Raw genomic sequence first — 16,982 nt, forward strand, 5'->3', positions numbered from 1 at the left:
TTGACACTTGGCCTGATATATATATACTTGTAACATGACTCATTGTCTTCATTCAGCAGAATCTCAGAACCGAGAGCAAGCTTATTCCCTCAAGCTTTCATACTAGAATTAGTATTGTGAAAGATTTAGCCATCCGGTTTTAGATCCGATTTCGGTTTTGAACTCCTCTCATCATTTGCTATTCAAGGATGTAAGTTTCAGTTAATTTCAGCATGTTTCGATATTTATGTGTTGGAAGAATTCAGATTTGAATTAGAATATGTGTTCTTGATATATTGAGCATGATATATTCGTTATCGGATCGAAATTTGGAGACCGTATGATATGGGTTCGATTTTCCAGCATGTATTATGTGAAGATTATGCAGAATTCAGTATACATGTTTGTGTTGGATGAGATTATGAGTTATTGGGACTGATTATGATATTGTTTGAATTATCGGTATTGCGAGACTACGCCGTTACGCCGTTGAATTGTATTGAAATCAATTACAGATTTGTACATTGAGTTGATTGAGATGTATATTGATAGAATATGCCTATAAATTGCCATTTCAGATTTGTATTGGTTATTGTGAACTCAAGACTTCGACTACGACACCGACTATTCGACAAGAAAGGTATAATTCATGTGGTCACGGGATTGCACAACTCGATTGAGACTTGATACGAGTTTCCCTAAATCACATACTAGATTGTTATTACATTTGATTATGTAATGTCTTGTTTATTGATTTATATTCAAGTCCTGAGATAGGAGATATTGGCAGATCGGCCAAAACTAGACGTTTCGGTGTATCGACGCATAGTAGTAAATTGTCTCTATGTGCAGACCTCGATACAGAGTTGACCGAAGTCTAGGAATAAGACGTACCGTCACCCCGAGTGGTTGGGTAGGTGACAGACCGTCTTATTCACACAGGGATCCCTAGAGTAGAAATGAATTGAGTCAAGAATTAGAGATTGAATACAGACTTGTATTCCTTTACATGTTGTAGATTTTATATTCATATTACTTAATATATGCTATGCTTTTGTACATGATTATTACATTGCATGCATACATGTTTTATAATGGGATTTGTTCTCACCGGAGTTATCCGGCTGTTGTCGTGTCTGTATGTGTGCATGGCAACAGGTGGGGCAGGATCTGGGTCTCGAGCTAGATGAGAGATTGATGATAGCGTGGAGATCTCGGACGTTGAAGATTTCTAGTGTTTCCTACTAGACTGTTACTACTTATGTTTGTAGTTGGGATTTGAACACTAGTGTATGGTTGTACTAAACAGAAGTGTATGTACATTATGTTGTTTAATTAATATAAAGACATGTTATGCTTTAATTATACATTTGAATTAATGTTAAAAGCAAAATTTTGACCCACATTTTCGAGCAAAGATCCAATAAATCCCAAAAGAATTTGAGTTAGAGCCCGGGTCCCCACAACTGGTGGTAACAGAGCAGTAGGTTCTGTAGACTGAAATAGAATAGAATGAGTGGGGTAGATCGAGTAATCTTCCTTGCTTTTGAGATGCTAGCATGATTATTTGCTTTCTATATTATGTTTTGCTGTATTATCTGAATTGATTTACAGCGTATACTTGTCAAACCTGAATCAGAACTGATTCTCGATCAGAGGTTATGATCAGAGGAGGGCTGAGACAGATGATATTGATTGTGTACTAATCAGTTTGATAATCAGATTTATGCCGCCTAGACGTATACCACAGCCGGCGCAGGGTAGCACATCAGGTGCACAGATGGATGTCACCGCTATGCCGATGGAGACCTTATTGAAGAGATTTCAGTCTTTCCATCCTCCTACGCTGAAAGGAACAGAGAGTGCAGTAGAGTGCGAGAGTTGGCTTGATGATATCGAGATGTTGTTTGAGTCTTTGGCATATACTGATGAGCGACGTGTGAAATTGGTAGGGCATCAGCTGCAAGAGGTTGCAAAGAGCTGGTGGTTGACTGCGAAGAGAGCCTTGGAGCATCGAGGCATTGACATTACGTGGAAAGTCTTCAAGGATGAGTTCTATCAGCGCTTCTTTCCCGTCTCCTACAGAAAAGACAAAGGGGCTGAATTCGCGAATTTGAGGCAGGGACAGTGGAACATCGAGGAGTATGTTGCTAAATTTTCTGCATTGCTACGATTTGCACCTCATGTGGCAGGGAACGACGAGGCAGTGGCCGATCAGTTCATCAATGGGTTGAACCCAGATGTCTTTACTTTGGTGAACAAGGGACGGCCTAATACTTTTTCAGAGGCATTGAACCGAGCGAAGGGAGCAAAGGATGGCCTGATCAGGCAGCGAGGTGCTTCTTATAGTGCTCAGGGGTAGAGACAGCCACAGCCTACCGCCGTCCAGTTTCCACCACCTCCTCCTCGCTTCGATAGTGGATCTAGTAGTAGTGGTAAGAAGAAATTTCTAAAGGCTAAGGGCAAACAGTTTATGAAATCCGGGAGCAGTTCATCGAGTTCGAGTGGATCTCGACAGAGAGGTCAGGGTTCAGATTATAGTGGCACGTATTGCAGTTCGTGCGGAGGACGACATGCCACGGAGCAATGTCAAGGAGTTATGGGACGCTGCAACATCTGTAGGCAACAGGGACACTTTGCCAGAGTTTGTCCCCAGAGAGGTGCACAACGATTCCAGAGTACAGGGTCATCAGCACCAGTGCCACAGATGGAGAGACAGGCATCCTCTGTACACTCTTTCCAGCCACCATCTACGCAGACCCAGCAAAGACCAGGAGGTAGTCAGACAGTGAGTCAACCTCCCCGACAGCAGGCTAGAGTATTTGCGCTGACAGAGGAGCAGGCGCAGGAGGCACCAGATGACGTCATTGTAGGTAACTGTTTTCTTTGCGGTTATCCTGCATATGTGTTGATTGACACAGGTTCATCGCATACATTCATCTCTGAACGTTTTGCATTATTACATGCATTGCCTGTCGAGTCGATGTCTACTATAGTGTCTATCACATCTCCGTTGGGAAGTGGTTTGATATCGGTGACTACAGTTAGACATTGTATGCTTCAGTTTGAGGGGCATGAAATTGATCTAGATTGTATAGTACTTGGTTTAGCTAATTTTGATTGTATAGTTGGCATAGATATATTAACCAAGTACAGGGCCACTGTAGATTGTTTCCACAAGATTTTCAGATTCAGACCCAAAATGACAGATGAGTGGAAATTCTACGGGAAGGGTTCCAGATCCCGGATTCCCTTAATATCTGCTCTGACTATGAGTAGATTGCTTCAGAGAGGAGCAGAGGGCTTTCTCGTATATTCAGTAGATCTACTGAAGTCGAGTCCAGCATTGGCAGATCTGCCAGTGGTTTGCGAGTTTGCAGATGTTTTTCCAGATGAAATACCGGGGTTACCTCCAGCCCGAGAGGTTGATTTCAGCCTAGATCTTAATCCCGGTTCTGTTACTATTTCGAGAGCTCCGTATAGGATGTCACCAATAGAGCTGAAAGAGTTGAAAGCACAGTTAGAAGACCTTCTGTCCAAGGGATACATCAGACCGAGTGTATCACCTTGGGGTGCTCCGGTGCTATTTGTTCGAAAGAAAGATGGTTCGATGCGGTTATGTATTGATTACCGACAGTTGAACAAGGCAACAGTGAAGAACAAGTATCCTTTGCCTCGCATCGACGATCTGTTTGATCAGTTACAGGGATCTTCTGTATACTCGAAGATTGATTTGAGGTCAGGGTATCATCAGCTCAGAGTTAGAGACGTTGATATTTCGAATACTGCATTCCGGACCAGGTATGGGCACTACGAGTTTATTGTTATGCCTTTCGGTTTGACGAATGCACCAGCGGTATTTATGAGTTTGATGAACCGCATCTTTCAGAGATATTTAGACGATTTTGTGATTGTGTTTATTGATGATATTTTGGTGTATTCGAAAAGTCTGACTGAACATGCAGATCATCTGAGGACTGTATTGCAGACTTTGCGAAAAGAGCAGATATACGCTAAACTATCTAAGTGCGAATTCTGGCTGAAACAGGTTGTTTTCTTGGGTCACATTATATCTGGAGATGGTATTGCGGTAGATCCGAGTAAAGTTGAGGCTGTGATCAATTGGCCGAGACCGACTTCTGTGCCAGAAATACGCAGTTTCATGGGTCTAACAGGGTATTATCGTCGTTTTATCTGAGATTTCTCCAGTATAGCGAAGCCTATCACCCAGTTGACACAGAAGAACATGCCATTTGTGTGGTCCGAAGATTGTGAGGCCAGTTTTGTAGAGTTAAAGAAGAGACTGACTAGTGCGCCTGTCTTGACGATTCCTTCAGGTACAGGTGAGTTCGTTGTATACTGTGACGCATCTCACAGAGGGCTAGGATGTGTTCTTATGCAGCGAGGGCATGTGATAGCGTACGCCTCTAGACAGCTGAATCCGCACGAAACTCGTTATCCGATTCATGATCTTGAATTGGCGGCGATTGTCTTTGCCATGAAGATCTGGCATCATTATTTGTATGGCGAGAAATTTGAGATCTATTCCGATCACAAGAGCCTGAAGTACCTCTTTTCTCAGTCAGAGTTGAATATGAGACAGCGACGATGGCTGGATCTATTGGAAGATTTTGATTGTGAGATCAAGTACTATCCAGGGAAGTCAAATGCAGCGGCAGACGCCTTGAATCGAAAGGTATGTGATCTTTCCTTGTCGACAGTAGGTGTATCAAATTTAGTAGAGGATTGTTGCTTGTCTGGGTTGACATTTGATACAGAGAGTAGACCATTGCGACTTGCTGCGATTCAGATTGAGCCAGATTTGATTTTGAGAGTCAAAGAGGCGCAGAGAACTGATCCGAGTGTTCAGAGAACGATTGATATGATCAGAGCTGGTCATATATCAGAATATCAGGTTAGAGATTCTGTTCTGTATGTGAATAACCGTCTAGTAGTGCCAGATGTTCCCGATTTGAGACGACAGATTATGTCAGAGGCACACTGTAGCCGATTCAGCATTTATCCTGGTGGCAGGAAGATGTACAATGAATTGAAGACGCAATTCTGGTGGAAGCAGATGAAGACAGATATTGCGGAATTTGTGTCTAAATGCCTGAATTTCCAGCAAGTGAAGGCAGAAAAAAAGAAGCCCGGAGGTTTACTTCAGAGTTTGTCTATTCCTGAATGGAAATGGGATCACATTTCCATGGATTTCGTGACGAAGTTACCTCGATCTTCGCGGGGCTGTGACGCAATTTGGGTTGTGATAGACAGACTGACCAAATCAGCGTGCTTTATTCCGTATAGAATGACCTATCGACATGATCAGATGGCAGAGTTGTATGTCAGAGAGGTCGTCAGATTGAACGGTGTGCCGAAGTCGATCGTATCAGATCGTGATCCACGATTCACTTCTCACTTCTGGCACAGTTTGCAGCAGGCTTTGGGTACGACGTTACAACTGAGCACTGCTTATCACCCCCAGACAGATGGACAGTCAGAACAGACTATCCAGACCTTAGAGAACATGTTGAGGGCTGTAGTACTAGACTTTGGTACTAATTGGCAAGATTCATTGTCGTTGTGTGAGTTTTCATACAACAACAGCTATCAGACTAGCATTGAGATGGCACCGTTCGAAGCTTTATACGGAAAGAAATGAAGATCTCCGTTGTACTGGGATGATATCTTTGAGGTACCAGAGTTGGGGCCTGATATGATTCGTGAGATGACTGAGAAAGTAAAGATCATTCAGAAGCGAATGAAGACGGCACAGGATAGGCAAGCGAGATACGCCAATATCAGACGCAGACCGTTGATATTTGAACAGGGAGACAGAGTATTTTTGAAGATTTCACCCTTCAGAGGCGTTGTCAGATTTGGCAAGCGAGGGAAATTGTCTCCTAGATACGTCGGTCCGTATGAGATTCTTGAGAAGATTGGCGATCGAGCTTACAGACTTGCTCTTCCTCCTTCATTATCTGGTATTCATGATGTTTTTCATGTATCGATGTTGCGCAGATATATGCCCGATGATTCTCATGTCATTCAGCCTGACGAAGCCGAGCTAGATCAGACTCTAAGCTATGTTGAAAGACCGATACAGATTCTTGATCGGAAAGAGAAACAGCTTAGAACCAAGACCATTCCACTTGTGAAGGTTCAATGGAGTCGTCATGGAATCGAAGAAGCAACTTGGGAGACGGAGTCTGATATGAGACAGAAACACCCCGAGCTATTCATATGATGTGAGTCTTCTTTCCAGTTTTGATTATACTGTTTTGTATATACTTGCATAATTATTTGTTTATGAGTTCGAGGACGAACTCCTGTTTAAGAGGGGGAGAAATGTAAGGCTCGAAAATTATCGGTTGTCATTGATTTGAGATTCACAGATATGAGAATGCATGTCATATTATAAGAAGTGTTAGGTGAAAAAGATAGAATTTTACAATGTAAGGCCGAAGCCAGACCGCACCCGCACCTCAGACAAGAACCGCACCCGCGGTCATTTAAATCAGAATTGTGAAGTTTGGTCGAAACCATACCGCACCCGCGGTCTTGTATGGCACCGCACCCGCGGTCATTAATTTGAGAAAATGGAATTGCTGCCGTAGCATGAGCGCACCCGCGCTAGGACTCACCGCACCCGCGGTGTTGCATGCGAAATGCCACCTTCGATTTTTATGTTGACACTTGGCCTGATATATATATACTTGTAACATGACTCATTGTCTTCATTCAGCAGAATCTCAGAACCGAGAGCAAGCTTATTCCCTCAAGCTTTCATACTAGAATTAGTATTGTGAAAGATTTAGCCATCCGGTTTTAGATCCGATTTCGGTTTTGAACTCCTCTCATCATTTGCTATTCAAGGATGTAAGTTTCAGTTAATTTCAGCATGTTTCGATATTTATGTGTTGGAAGAATTCAGATTTGAATTAGAATATGTGTTCTTGATATATTGAGCATGATATATTCGTTATCGGATCGAAATTTGGAGACCGTATGATATGGGTTCGATTTTCCAGCATGTATTATGTGAAGATTATGCAGAATTCAGTATACATGTTTGTGTTGGATGAGATTATGAGTTATTGGGACTGATTATGATATTGTTTGAATTATCGGTATTGCGAGACTACGCCGTTACGCCGTTGAATTGTATTGAAATCAATTACAGATTTGTACATTGAGTTGATTGAGATGTATATTGATAGAATATGCCTATACATTGCCATTTCAGATTTTTATTGGTTATTGTGAACTCAAGACTTCGACTACGACACCGACTATTCGACAAGAAAGGTATAATTCATGTGGTCACGGGATTGCACAATTCGATTCAGACTTGATACGAGTTTCCCTAAATCACATACTAGATTGTTATTACATTTGATTATGTAATGTCTTGTTTATTGATTTATATTCAAGTCCTGAGATAGGAGATATTGGCAGATCGACCAAAACTAGACGTTTCGGTGTATCGACGCATAGTAGTAGATTGTCTCTATGTGCAGACCTCGATACAGAGTTGACCGAAGTCTAGGAATAAGACGTACCGTCACCCTGAGTGGTTGGGTAGGGGACAGACCGTCTTATTCACACCGGGATCCCTAGAGTAGAAATGAATCGAGTCAAGAATTAGAGATTGAATATAGACTTGTATTCTTTTACATGTTGTAGATTTTATATTCATGTTACTTGATATATGCTATGCTTTTGTACATGATTATTACATTGCATGCATACATGTTTATACTGGGATTTGTTCTCACCGGAGTTATCCGGCTGTTGTCGTGTCTGTATGTGTGCATGGAAACAGGTGGCGCAGGATCTGGGTCTCGAGCTAGATGAGAGATTGATGATAGCGTGGAGATCTCGGGCGTTGAAGATTTCTAGTGTTTCCTACTAGACTGTTACTACTTATGTTTGTAGTTGGGATTTGAACACTAGTGTATGGTTGTACTAAACAGAAGTGTATGTACATTATGTTGTTTAATTAATATAAAGACATGTTATACTTTAATTATACATTTGAATTAATGTTAAAAGCAAAATTTTGACCCACATTTTCGAGCAAAGATCCAATAAATCCCAAAAGAATTTGAGTTAGAGCCCGGGTCCCCACAGTAACCGATCCCCTTTCAATTCATTTCATTGATCAACTGAAGAATTGATAGTTCTTATAGATAGTTCATTCATTGCTAATCCTCTTCGTAAAAACGAATCTATAGGAGGGACATGTACCTCTGCATAAAATGCATCTTATAAGAGAGCATAAGTTTTCATCGTTACTTGGCCAATTACATTGCGGATTTAGAATTTCCAGGGCAACACTGCTACTATCACTATCAATCCAATCATTCAATCATATAAAACTTCATTCATGCATTTTATCGAACACCTTAGAGGCATCATTTAAAGTTTAACTCCTTTCATTCAAAAATGCATATAATTGCACTACCATATATACATATTTACATATATATATCATGAATGGAATTTGAAAGGAGTTAACGTCATAAAATCATCAAAACACATACATATAGGATCATGTGATGTATTTAAGAATTTATTCCACTTACAACACTTGGAGCACTTGATTTCTTAAACCTTGACGATGATCCTACAACAATAAACCCAAATAATAACCTTAAATTACCATTTAATCCAATACATCATCACAACTATCATCCCCTAACTCCAACATCTTCAATAACTCAAGAACAAGAAGAAAAACAACTTACCTTAGCTCCTTTCACTAAAAGGATGAACATACCTTAGTCTTTCTTACATGTACCTGCATCACATGAACATAAATGGAATGAGTATAAAACTCAGCAAATGGAATCAATAATAACAAGGTACATATATATCATTTTATTGTTAAACATAAAATGTATAGCCTCAATTTCATTTTCTTGAAAACATTATCCTTCTCATTTCATAAACGTCGAATCATCATTAATATCATCCGTAAAGAATTACAATACAACAATACATAGAGATGATATTCATTTCATTGATCAACTGAAGAATTGATAGTTCTTATAAGATAGTTCATTCATTGCTAACCCTCTTCGTAAAAACGAATCTATAGGAGGGACATGTACCTCTGCATAAAATGCATCTTATAAGAGAGCATAAGTTTTCATCGTTACTTGGCCAATTACATTGCGGATTTAGAATTTCCAGGGCAACACCGCTACTATCACTATCAATCCAATCATTCAATCATATAAAACTTCATTCATGCATTTTATCGAACACCTTAGAGGCATCATTTAAAGTTTAACTCCTTTCATTCAAAAATGCATATAATTGCACTACCATACATACATATTTACATATATATATCATGAATGGAATTTGAAAGGAGTTAACGTCATAAAATCATCAAAACACATACATATAGGATCATGTGATGTATTTAAGAATTTATTCCACTTACAACACTTGGAGCACTTGATTTCCTAAACCTTGACGATGATCCTACAACAATAAACCCAAATAATAACCTTAAATTACCATTTAATCCAATACATCATCACAACTATCATCCCCTAACTCCAACATCTTCAATAACTCAAGAACAAGAAGAAAAACAACTTACCTTAGCTCCTTTCACTAAAAGGATGAAGTTCCAACTCCGGATTGAAGATTAATTGCTTAAAATAAAGATTGGAAAAATAGTAAAATGAAGAACCCTTACCTTACACGATGGAGAAGAGAAACAAAGAGAAGGGAAATGAGAAAAATGAGAGTCTCCTTCTATTTTATGCCTAAAATTACCCAAAACACGTTTTTAAACATTTCTGGCCACCCGGGCGGACATTGTTTTCCACCCGGGCGCGGAGCTCTCGGCCAAAATACATTTTTCTCGAACAAGGCCCGCCCGGGCGCACATCTTTTCCCGCCCGGGCCCGGGCTCTGCGCACAACCCCTTCAAAGATCGCTTCCGAAGCGCCTCTTTCCTTCATAACTTGGAACAGTGGTAAACTGGAAAGTTGTAGCACTATGTTTTGGCTTGCATCTCCAATTGGTTTCATGTCATTTGGAGGTCTGAGTAAAAAGTTATGCTAAATCTCCCAACATTTGTCACTGGAGGAACGACGAAACACACGACAAACTTCGGGGCACTTTTGGCTTACCTTCCACAATGATTTGAACAAACTCAAAATAAAAAAGTTATAGCTTTATATCTTATCTTTCTAATGGAAGTGGCCTCACCTCATTTGGATCAATATACAAAACATTATGCTAAAAACCACAACTACTGCCAGAGTTTCATACCGTTTCAGCACTTCCATTACCTATTTGGCTAAGGATCAACTTTCTATTCTACCCATCCATTCTTTGTTTCATTCTATATCATTCAATACCATTCATATCATATCTTGAAGCCATAAACCATCACCATTACACTACATATCCCAAAAGATCATCATAACAAACCATAAAAGTAATAATGAACATACTTAATCATAATCATTACCTTACATCATATGCATACAAATGTCTGGGTGTTACATAATCATTCAGAGAAGGAAGCTACATGGGAGTCTGAGCCAAAGATGAGGAGTCGGTATCCCGAGCTATTCGGTAAGTTTTAATTTGGAGGACAAAATTTCTTTTAAGGGGGGAGAGTTGTAGAAGCATTTTTAAAGTTGTTAGTGTAATAGCCGAGCCCGGTGTACGGTACGGTTTAAGCTTTACTTGTTTATTTGGGTTATGTGATTAGATGTTTAGAGTTGTGTTTTGGGCCATAGTATTATTGGTTATTATTGTTTTGAGGTATTAGTTGGTGTTGATTGTTCGTTTCAGCATTTCGGATTGATTTTAGTAGCATTGGTACTGTTCATTGCCGTAGCTTGAGTGCACCCGCGCTCTTAGAGGAGTGCCCCCGCGGTGTACTGTTCATCATTTTAGAATTTGAAGGCCGTGGCTTGACCGCACCCGCGGCAGTGCAAGGGCCGCACCCGCGGTGTGCACCGCACCCGCGGTAATTGTAGCACCGCACCCGCGGTGTTCGTGCTTGGGAATTTTGTTGGTTGGCCGAAGGCATAGCGCACCCGCGGTGCTTGTGTGACCGCACCCGCGGTGGAGGTATGGGCGAGATATTTAGTTGCTTTTTGGAGTGGTTGGCTTCATTTCTACCTTATCTTTCCCTCATTTTCGAGATTTCTCTCTTCTTCCAAGGGTTTTCTCCATTTTCTTTTGCTTCCTACCTTTGATTCTTGGGTTTATTTGGATTTCCGACTTGAGATCGACGTTCTCCGTGGTATAAGGAAGCTTAGGTAAGCCTTTGGTGCGATTCTATCATGGTTTTTGGAGATGAGTTGTTATAGGGTGTTGTTATTGTTGGTTTAATGGATTATTTGACTTGTATTTGTGGATATAGAGTTGATATTGGTGTTGTTTATGGATTATTGTTGTAGGTGGTGTACCAAGATTTAGTTTGGAGGTGTTCGATTGGTTTGTAAGTGGAATTTCATCCTTTTTGCTCACATGATATTATATGTATTGTGTTTTAAAGATTTTAAAGTGATATTCCCTTCCATTGATCCATTGTTATGTATTGATTTCATTGATTATCTATTGGAGGTATTGTATATCTCACTATTGTAAAAAGGGAATACAAGAGAAAATATGAGATTGTGAAAGGACGGCCTTAAATGCTATTCAGAGTTCAAATGTTTTATTGGATTGATTAATCATAGTCAGAGCATTGCATGCAATTAGATGATCATCGACCATAGGCTTTTATCCCTCAGAGTTATCGGTTTATATCGATAGGGATATTAGCACCAGAGCAGAGATACTATTGATATCAATCCAACCAGAGAAAAGAGAATACCATCTTATTGCTATCTTATTGATATGCTATTGCTACAGTTATTGCTACAGTATTTACGTTTCAGAGTTGATGGTATTTATGATTTAAAAGCCATGTTTTACAGAGTATATTATGTATCATTGCTATATTAGAGTTCCACTTGCTGAGATTTATTCTCATTTCAGTTATTTCATGTGATGCAGATCAGAGTGGAGGCCCTGGACGTTGACTGTGGATAGGGGTCATATGCATGCACCGTTGGAAGGAAGATTTTGGCATGATCATAAGAATGATATTTTGTATTTTTGTTATGTCATTTAAATGATCATGTATTGCTATTTTGTAAACATTTTTAATGAAATGTATTTTGAAACTCCTTCCATTTGAAAGAAAATTTTAAATTCCGCTGTATTTTATTGTAACGGGTCAGGGTGTCACATTTAGTGGTATCAGAGCGGTGTTCTTCGGACCAATGCATATGACTTCGTCTACTTTCAACTGTCCGGGTATGTTTTCTTGCATCTATCCATTTTTATATATATTGATTGGTGTCTTGTGAGCAATTGTAGAGTATGCCTCCTAAGCGTAAGGCGGCAGAGGGTGAGGATAGTTCTTCCTCGAGAGTTGTCGACGAGTTCGGCAAGTTGCTTAAGGAGCAGGCTAAGGTGCATAGCGATCAGATTCAGCAGTTGCTCCGATTGCAAGGAGCAGGGCAGGGTCGAGGCCTAGTGAGAGGTCAGGTTGCTCAGGCTGTTGGCACTGATGCCGTCTTTTCTGCTTTCAAGAGAATGGATCCACCGGAATTCGCAGGTAGCACCGATCCTTTAGTTGCTGTCGAGTGGGTCAAGGCGCTTGAAGCTATCTTCGATCATCTCCAGTACGAGGACAAAGACAGGATCAGCTGTGTAGTGTTCATGTTGGTTAAGGCTGCCCGCATTTGGTGGAATGCGACGAAGGTTGGTGTGACTGTTGCTACACTGAAGTGGTCAGAGTTCACTGACCTGTTCTATGACAAGTATTTCCCCGATGCACTTCGAGCGAGGAAGGTTACGGAGTTCTTGGAGCTTCGTCAGGGGAGCTTGGATGTTGGTGAGTACATTCTGAAGTTTGAGGAGGGTTTCTTGTTTGCTCCGTACATTTCTTCCAATGACAAAGACAAAGGCGCTCATTTCATTCGAGGCCTTAGAGCTGAGATTCGCCGTGATATCAACATGTCCAAGGCTGTTACTTTCAAGGAGATCGTGTCCAAAGCTTTGTTGGCCGAGCAGGATGAGAAGGATATCGCCAGGGAGAGGCAGGAGAGGCATCAAGCTGTTGCTCAGAGAGGCCAGGGTTCTAATCAGAGGGGCAGGGATCGTTTCAAGGGCAAGGGCAAGATGGAGTCGAGTCCTAGACCTCCGCCAGTTCCAGTTGTTCCATTTGATCCTGAGAAGCCACTGTGTCCAAAGTGTGGCAAGCATTGATAGGACTCGTTTTTACGTGTTTTTAGTGTTGGTTTCGAGTCGCATTCATACATCATATTAGCTTGTTCTAGTTTATTCTTGCATTTTGTTTGCATTATTTAGCATATGACTGATTTCGTGTGTTTTGTGGTATTTTGTAGGAATGGAACCAAATATAGCAGAAAATGGGCACAACAACGAAGAAGCCTCGCTAGGGCGGTCAAAACTGACCGCCCCAGCGAGCATTCTAGTCTTACCGAGGATATCGAACAGAAGACCTCTCGCTAGGGCGGTTAAAACTGACCGCCCCAGCGAGACTGCTAGCCTGGACAAGAGAATTTAACAGAAGATCTCTCGCTCGGGCGGTCAAAAGTGGCCGCCCCAGCGAGACTAGAGAGAAGGCTCAAAGTTTTTATTCGAGAGTCACTCGCCCCAGCGGTCAAAACCTACCGCCCTAGCGAGTTACGCGATCCAGCAAGATTCTGCGAGATTTGTTTCTATTTTCATGGACTCTATCCAAGACCACTAACCTAATACACGAGATTGGGCGCCGTTTTTCAGACTTACACATCATATTTTCATCATTTTTTCTGGGAGAGAAGGCTAGGAGTAAGGAAGACTTTCGAAGAACTCGAGAATTCCAAGCGTCGCAGCCATCTTCCATCGTCATATTTAGTATTTTATTATTCAGTATTTTATTCTCTTGCATAGATTGTTGATTTTTAGTATGAATTTGGTTGGCTAAACTCTAAATTTGTTGGGATTTGAGGGGATCCTACCCATACTCGTTGTTTAACATTATTTCTTGACATTTTTACAAGTGATTTGTTTATGCTATTGTTATTTCTTGTTTCAAGCGAAGCCTAGCTATCTTCCTTTGATTATTGCATGTTGTTAACGATTTCGACAGACTAATTAACAATAGGATCGCATAGTATAAACCACGGACTTACAATTTTAGTAGACATACGGAATTGGGTACGTGTCGATAGTAATAGTTCACCCGGATGAAAGCTAGTGGATTCCATAGAACGTAATGCAATCGTGAACTGTTAAATAATTGAGGACACTTGATTACTGCATGTTTATGATTAGTATTAATATAGCTCGACAGAGTATATTGATTAGTCTAGGGAATTCCGTCGAATGCACGAGTAAAAGTCGAGTCTAATTATCTGAACACGAGTGGTAGGTGAACTGATAATTCCCAACAAATTCGTTTCTCATTTGATTTTCATCCAATTTAATCATTGATTTCTTGATTATTTGTTCTTGCATTTTAATCATTTTAGTATTAAATTCACTTTAGTTTAATCACCAACTCCATCTATCGTTGCTAGAGAAATTTAAGTGAAAATAAGAATAGTGTAACGCAGTCCTTGTGGATCGATACTCGTATTCACGTACGTTTATTATAACTTGACTATCGTGCACTTGCGATATTTTAAATCGAGCTTTCATTTATAAAACAAATTTTGGGACTATTCACTGTGCAAGTTTGGCTCGATCAAGTTTTTGGCGCCGTTGCCGGGGACTGTTGATTCACAATTTTTTATTTTTCATTTAAATTCTTTAGTATTATTTATTTTATTGTTAGTTGATACTCCTATTCTGTTGCAGATTTTTCTTGTGGTGCATGCGAAGATCACTCGACGTGGAGCTTGAATTTGACCCTGAAATCGAAAGAACTTTCCGCAGACGAAGACAGCAACAAAGACTCAAAGAACAGATGGAAAGACACGAGCAAGAACGTGGAGAGGAACAGCGTGACAATAGACAAGTTGAGATACCACGTCGCATTCCGATGATGGATTATGCACAACCGTCTCTTGAGGGAGCACGTCCAAGCATCGTGAGACCAGTCATCCGAGCTAACCAGTTTGAGATCAAGCCAGCTATCATTCAGATGATTCAAAACACTGTTCAATTTGGGGGAAGTGCACTTGACGACCCTAATTCTCATATAGCTGATTTTCTTGAAATTTGCGATACTTTTAAGTTTAATGCTGTGTCTGATGATGCTGTTCGTTTGCGTTTATTTCCATTTTCACTAAGAGATAAAGCTAAGGCGTGGTTAAACTGTTTGCCTGTAGGGTCTATCACTACATGGGAGGATATGGCGAAGGCATTCCTGACCAAGTACTTTCCTCCGTCGAAGACTATGAAGCTGAGAGCCGACATTACTACTTTTGCTCAATATGAGCTTGAGTCACTTTACGAGGCGTGGGAGCGATACAAGGATTTATTGAGGAGATGTCCACACCATGAGCTACCTCTTGGGTTAGTTGTTCAAACTTTTTACTACGGTCTGCTTACTTCTAACCGTACCATGATAGATGCTGCTGCCTGTGGTAACTTGCTGAGAAAAACGGCTGAGGAAGGATATGAATTATTGGAGGAGATGGCTGCTAGCAGCTATCATCCTCATTCTGATAGGCAGAAACGAGGTGCGGGGGTTAATCAAGTTACTGATTTGTCTGCGGTGTCAGCACAGTTGGAGGCTTTGAACAGAAAGATTGATGGGATGAGTGCGAGTGGATCGGTTATGCGTCTGCAAGAGATTTTCTGTGATAAGTGTGGAGGTGAGCATGACGTGCAGGATTGCCAAGATGGCAATCCATTCTATGTGCCTGAGGGAGCAAAACACGTGGGATTCCAGAACCGTCCTAGAAATGACCCTTATTCAAACTCCTATAATCCGGGATGGAGGAATCACCCAAACTTTTCGTGGGGAGGTCAAAACAACCAAAACCGCCAACAAAGAGGGCCACCACATGGGATGCACCAAGGATTCAAGCCAGAACCGCCTAGGGAGGAGAAGTCAAATTTAGAGCAAATGATGACTAAATTTATTTCTGCAACCGAGACGAGATTTCAGAATCAGGATGCATCCATAAAAGGGTTAGAGAATCAAATTGGACAATTGGCTAAGTTAATTGCTAATAGGGAGCAAGGAACTTTGCCAAGCAACACGGAGACTAACCCGAGAGAGCATGTGAAAGCTGTGGAATTGCGCAGTGGAAAGGCACTTGAGTCTAAGGAGGAAAAGAACAAGCAAGGTGAGGATGAGGTGGAACAGCAAGGAGGTAAGTCTTCTAACTCTACTTTTACACCTATTGCACCGAGTAAAATTGTTATCCCCCCACCTTTTCCTGCAGCACTGAAAAAAGCTAAGTTAGATGCACAATTTGGTAAATTTCTTGAGATATTCAAAAAACTGCATATTAACATTCCTTTTGCTGATGCTTTACTGAATATGCCAAGTTATGCAAAATTCTTGAAAGATATCTTAGCAAACAAGCGGAAGCTAGAAGATCATATGACTGTGAACTTGACTGAAAATTGCTCCGCTTTAGTTCAAAACAGGATGCCTCCTAAGCAAAAAGATCCAGGGAGTTTCTCTATACCTTGCATTATTGGTGATATTAATTTTCATAAAGCTCTATGTGATCTTGGTGCGAGTATTAATTTGATGCCGTATTCTGTGTTTAGGAGACTGGGATTGGGTGAACCCAAGCCAACTAGGATGTCATTGCAGCTGGCTGACAGATCTGTCAAGTATCCACGTGGGATTATCGAAGATGTCTTGGTGAAAGTGGATAAGTTTATTTTTCCTGCAGATTTTGTAGTACTTGATATGGAGGAAGATTTGGAGATGCCTTTAATCCTAGGGAGACCATTTCTGGCTACAGGGAAAGCACTGATCGATGTTGACGAGGGAA

At 40.8% G+C, this 16,982-nt stretch overlaps 1 non-coding gene across 1 annotated transcript; it reads right to left on the minus strand.

The window, feature by feature from the left end:
- Positions 1-15,424: 15,424 nt before the first annotated feature.
- LOC140831276 (small nucleolar RNA R71) lies at positions 15,425-15,531 on the minus strand. The gene has a single exon (XR_012117849.1). It is a non-coding gene; the product is annotated as a small nucleolar RNA R71 (small nucleolar RNA).
- Between the last annotated feature and the right edge of the window lie 1,451 nt (positions 15,532-16,982).

This window comes from Primulina eburnea, chromosome 4 (assembly GCF_022965805.1).
Source record: "Primulina eburnea isolate SZY01 chromosome 4, ASM2296580v1, whole genome shotgun sequence".
NCBI lineage: Eukaryota > Viridiplantae > Streptophyta > Magnoliopsida > Lamiales > Gesneriaceae > Primulina > Primulina eburnea.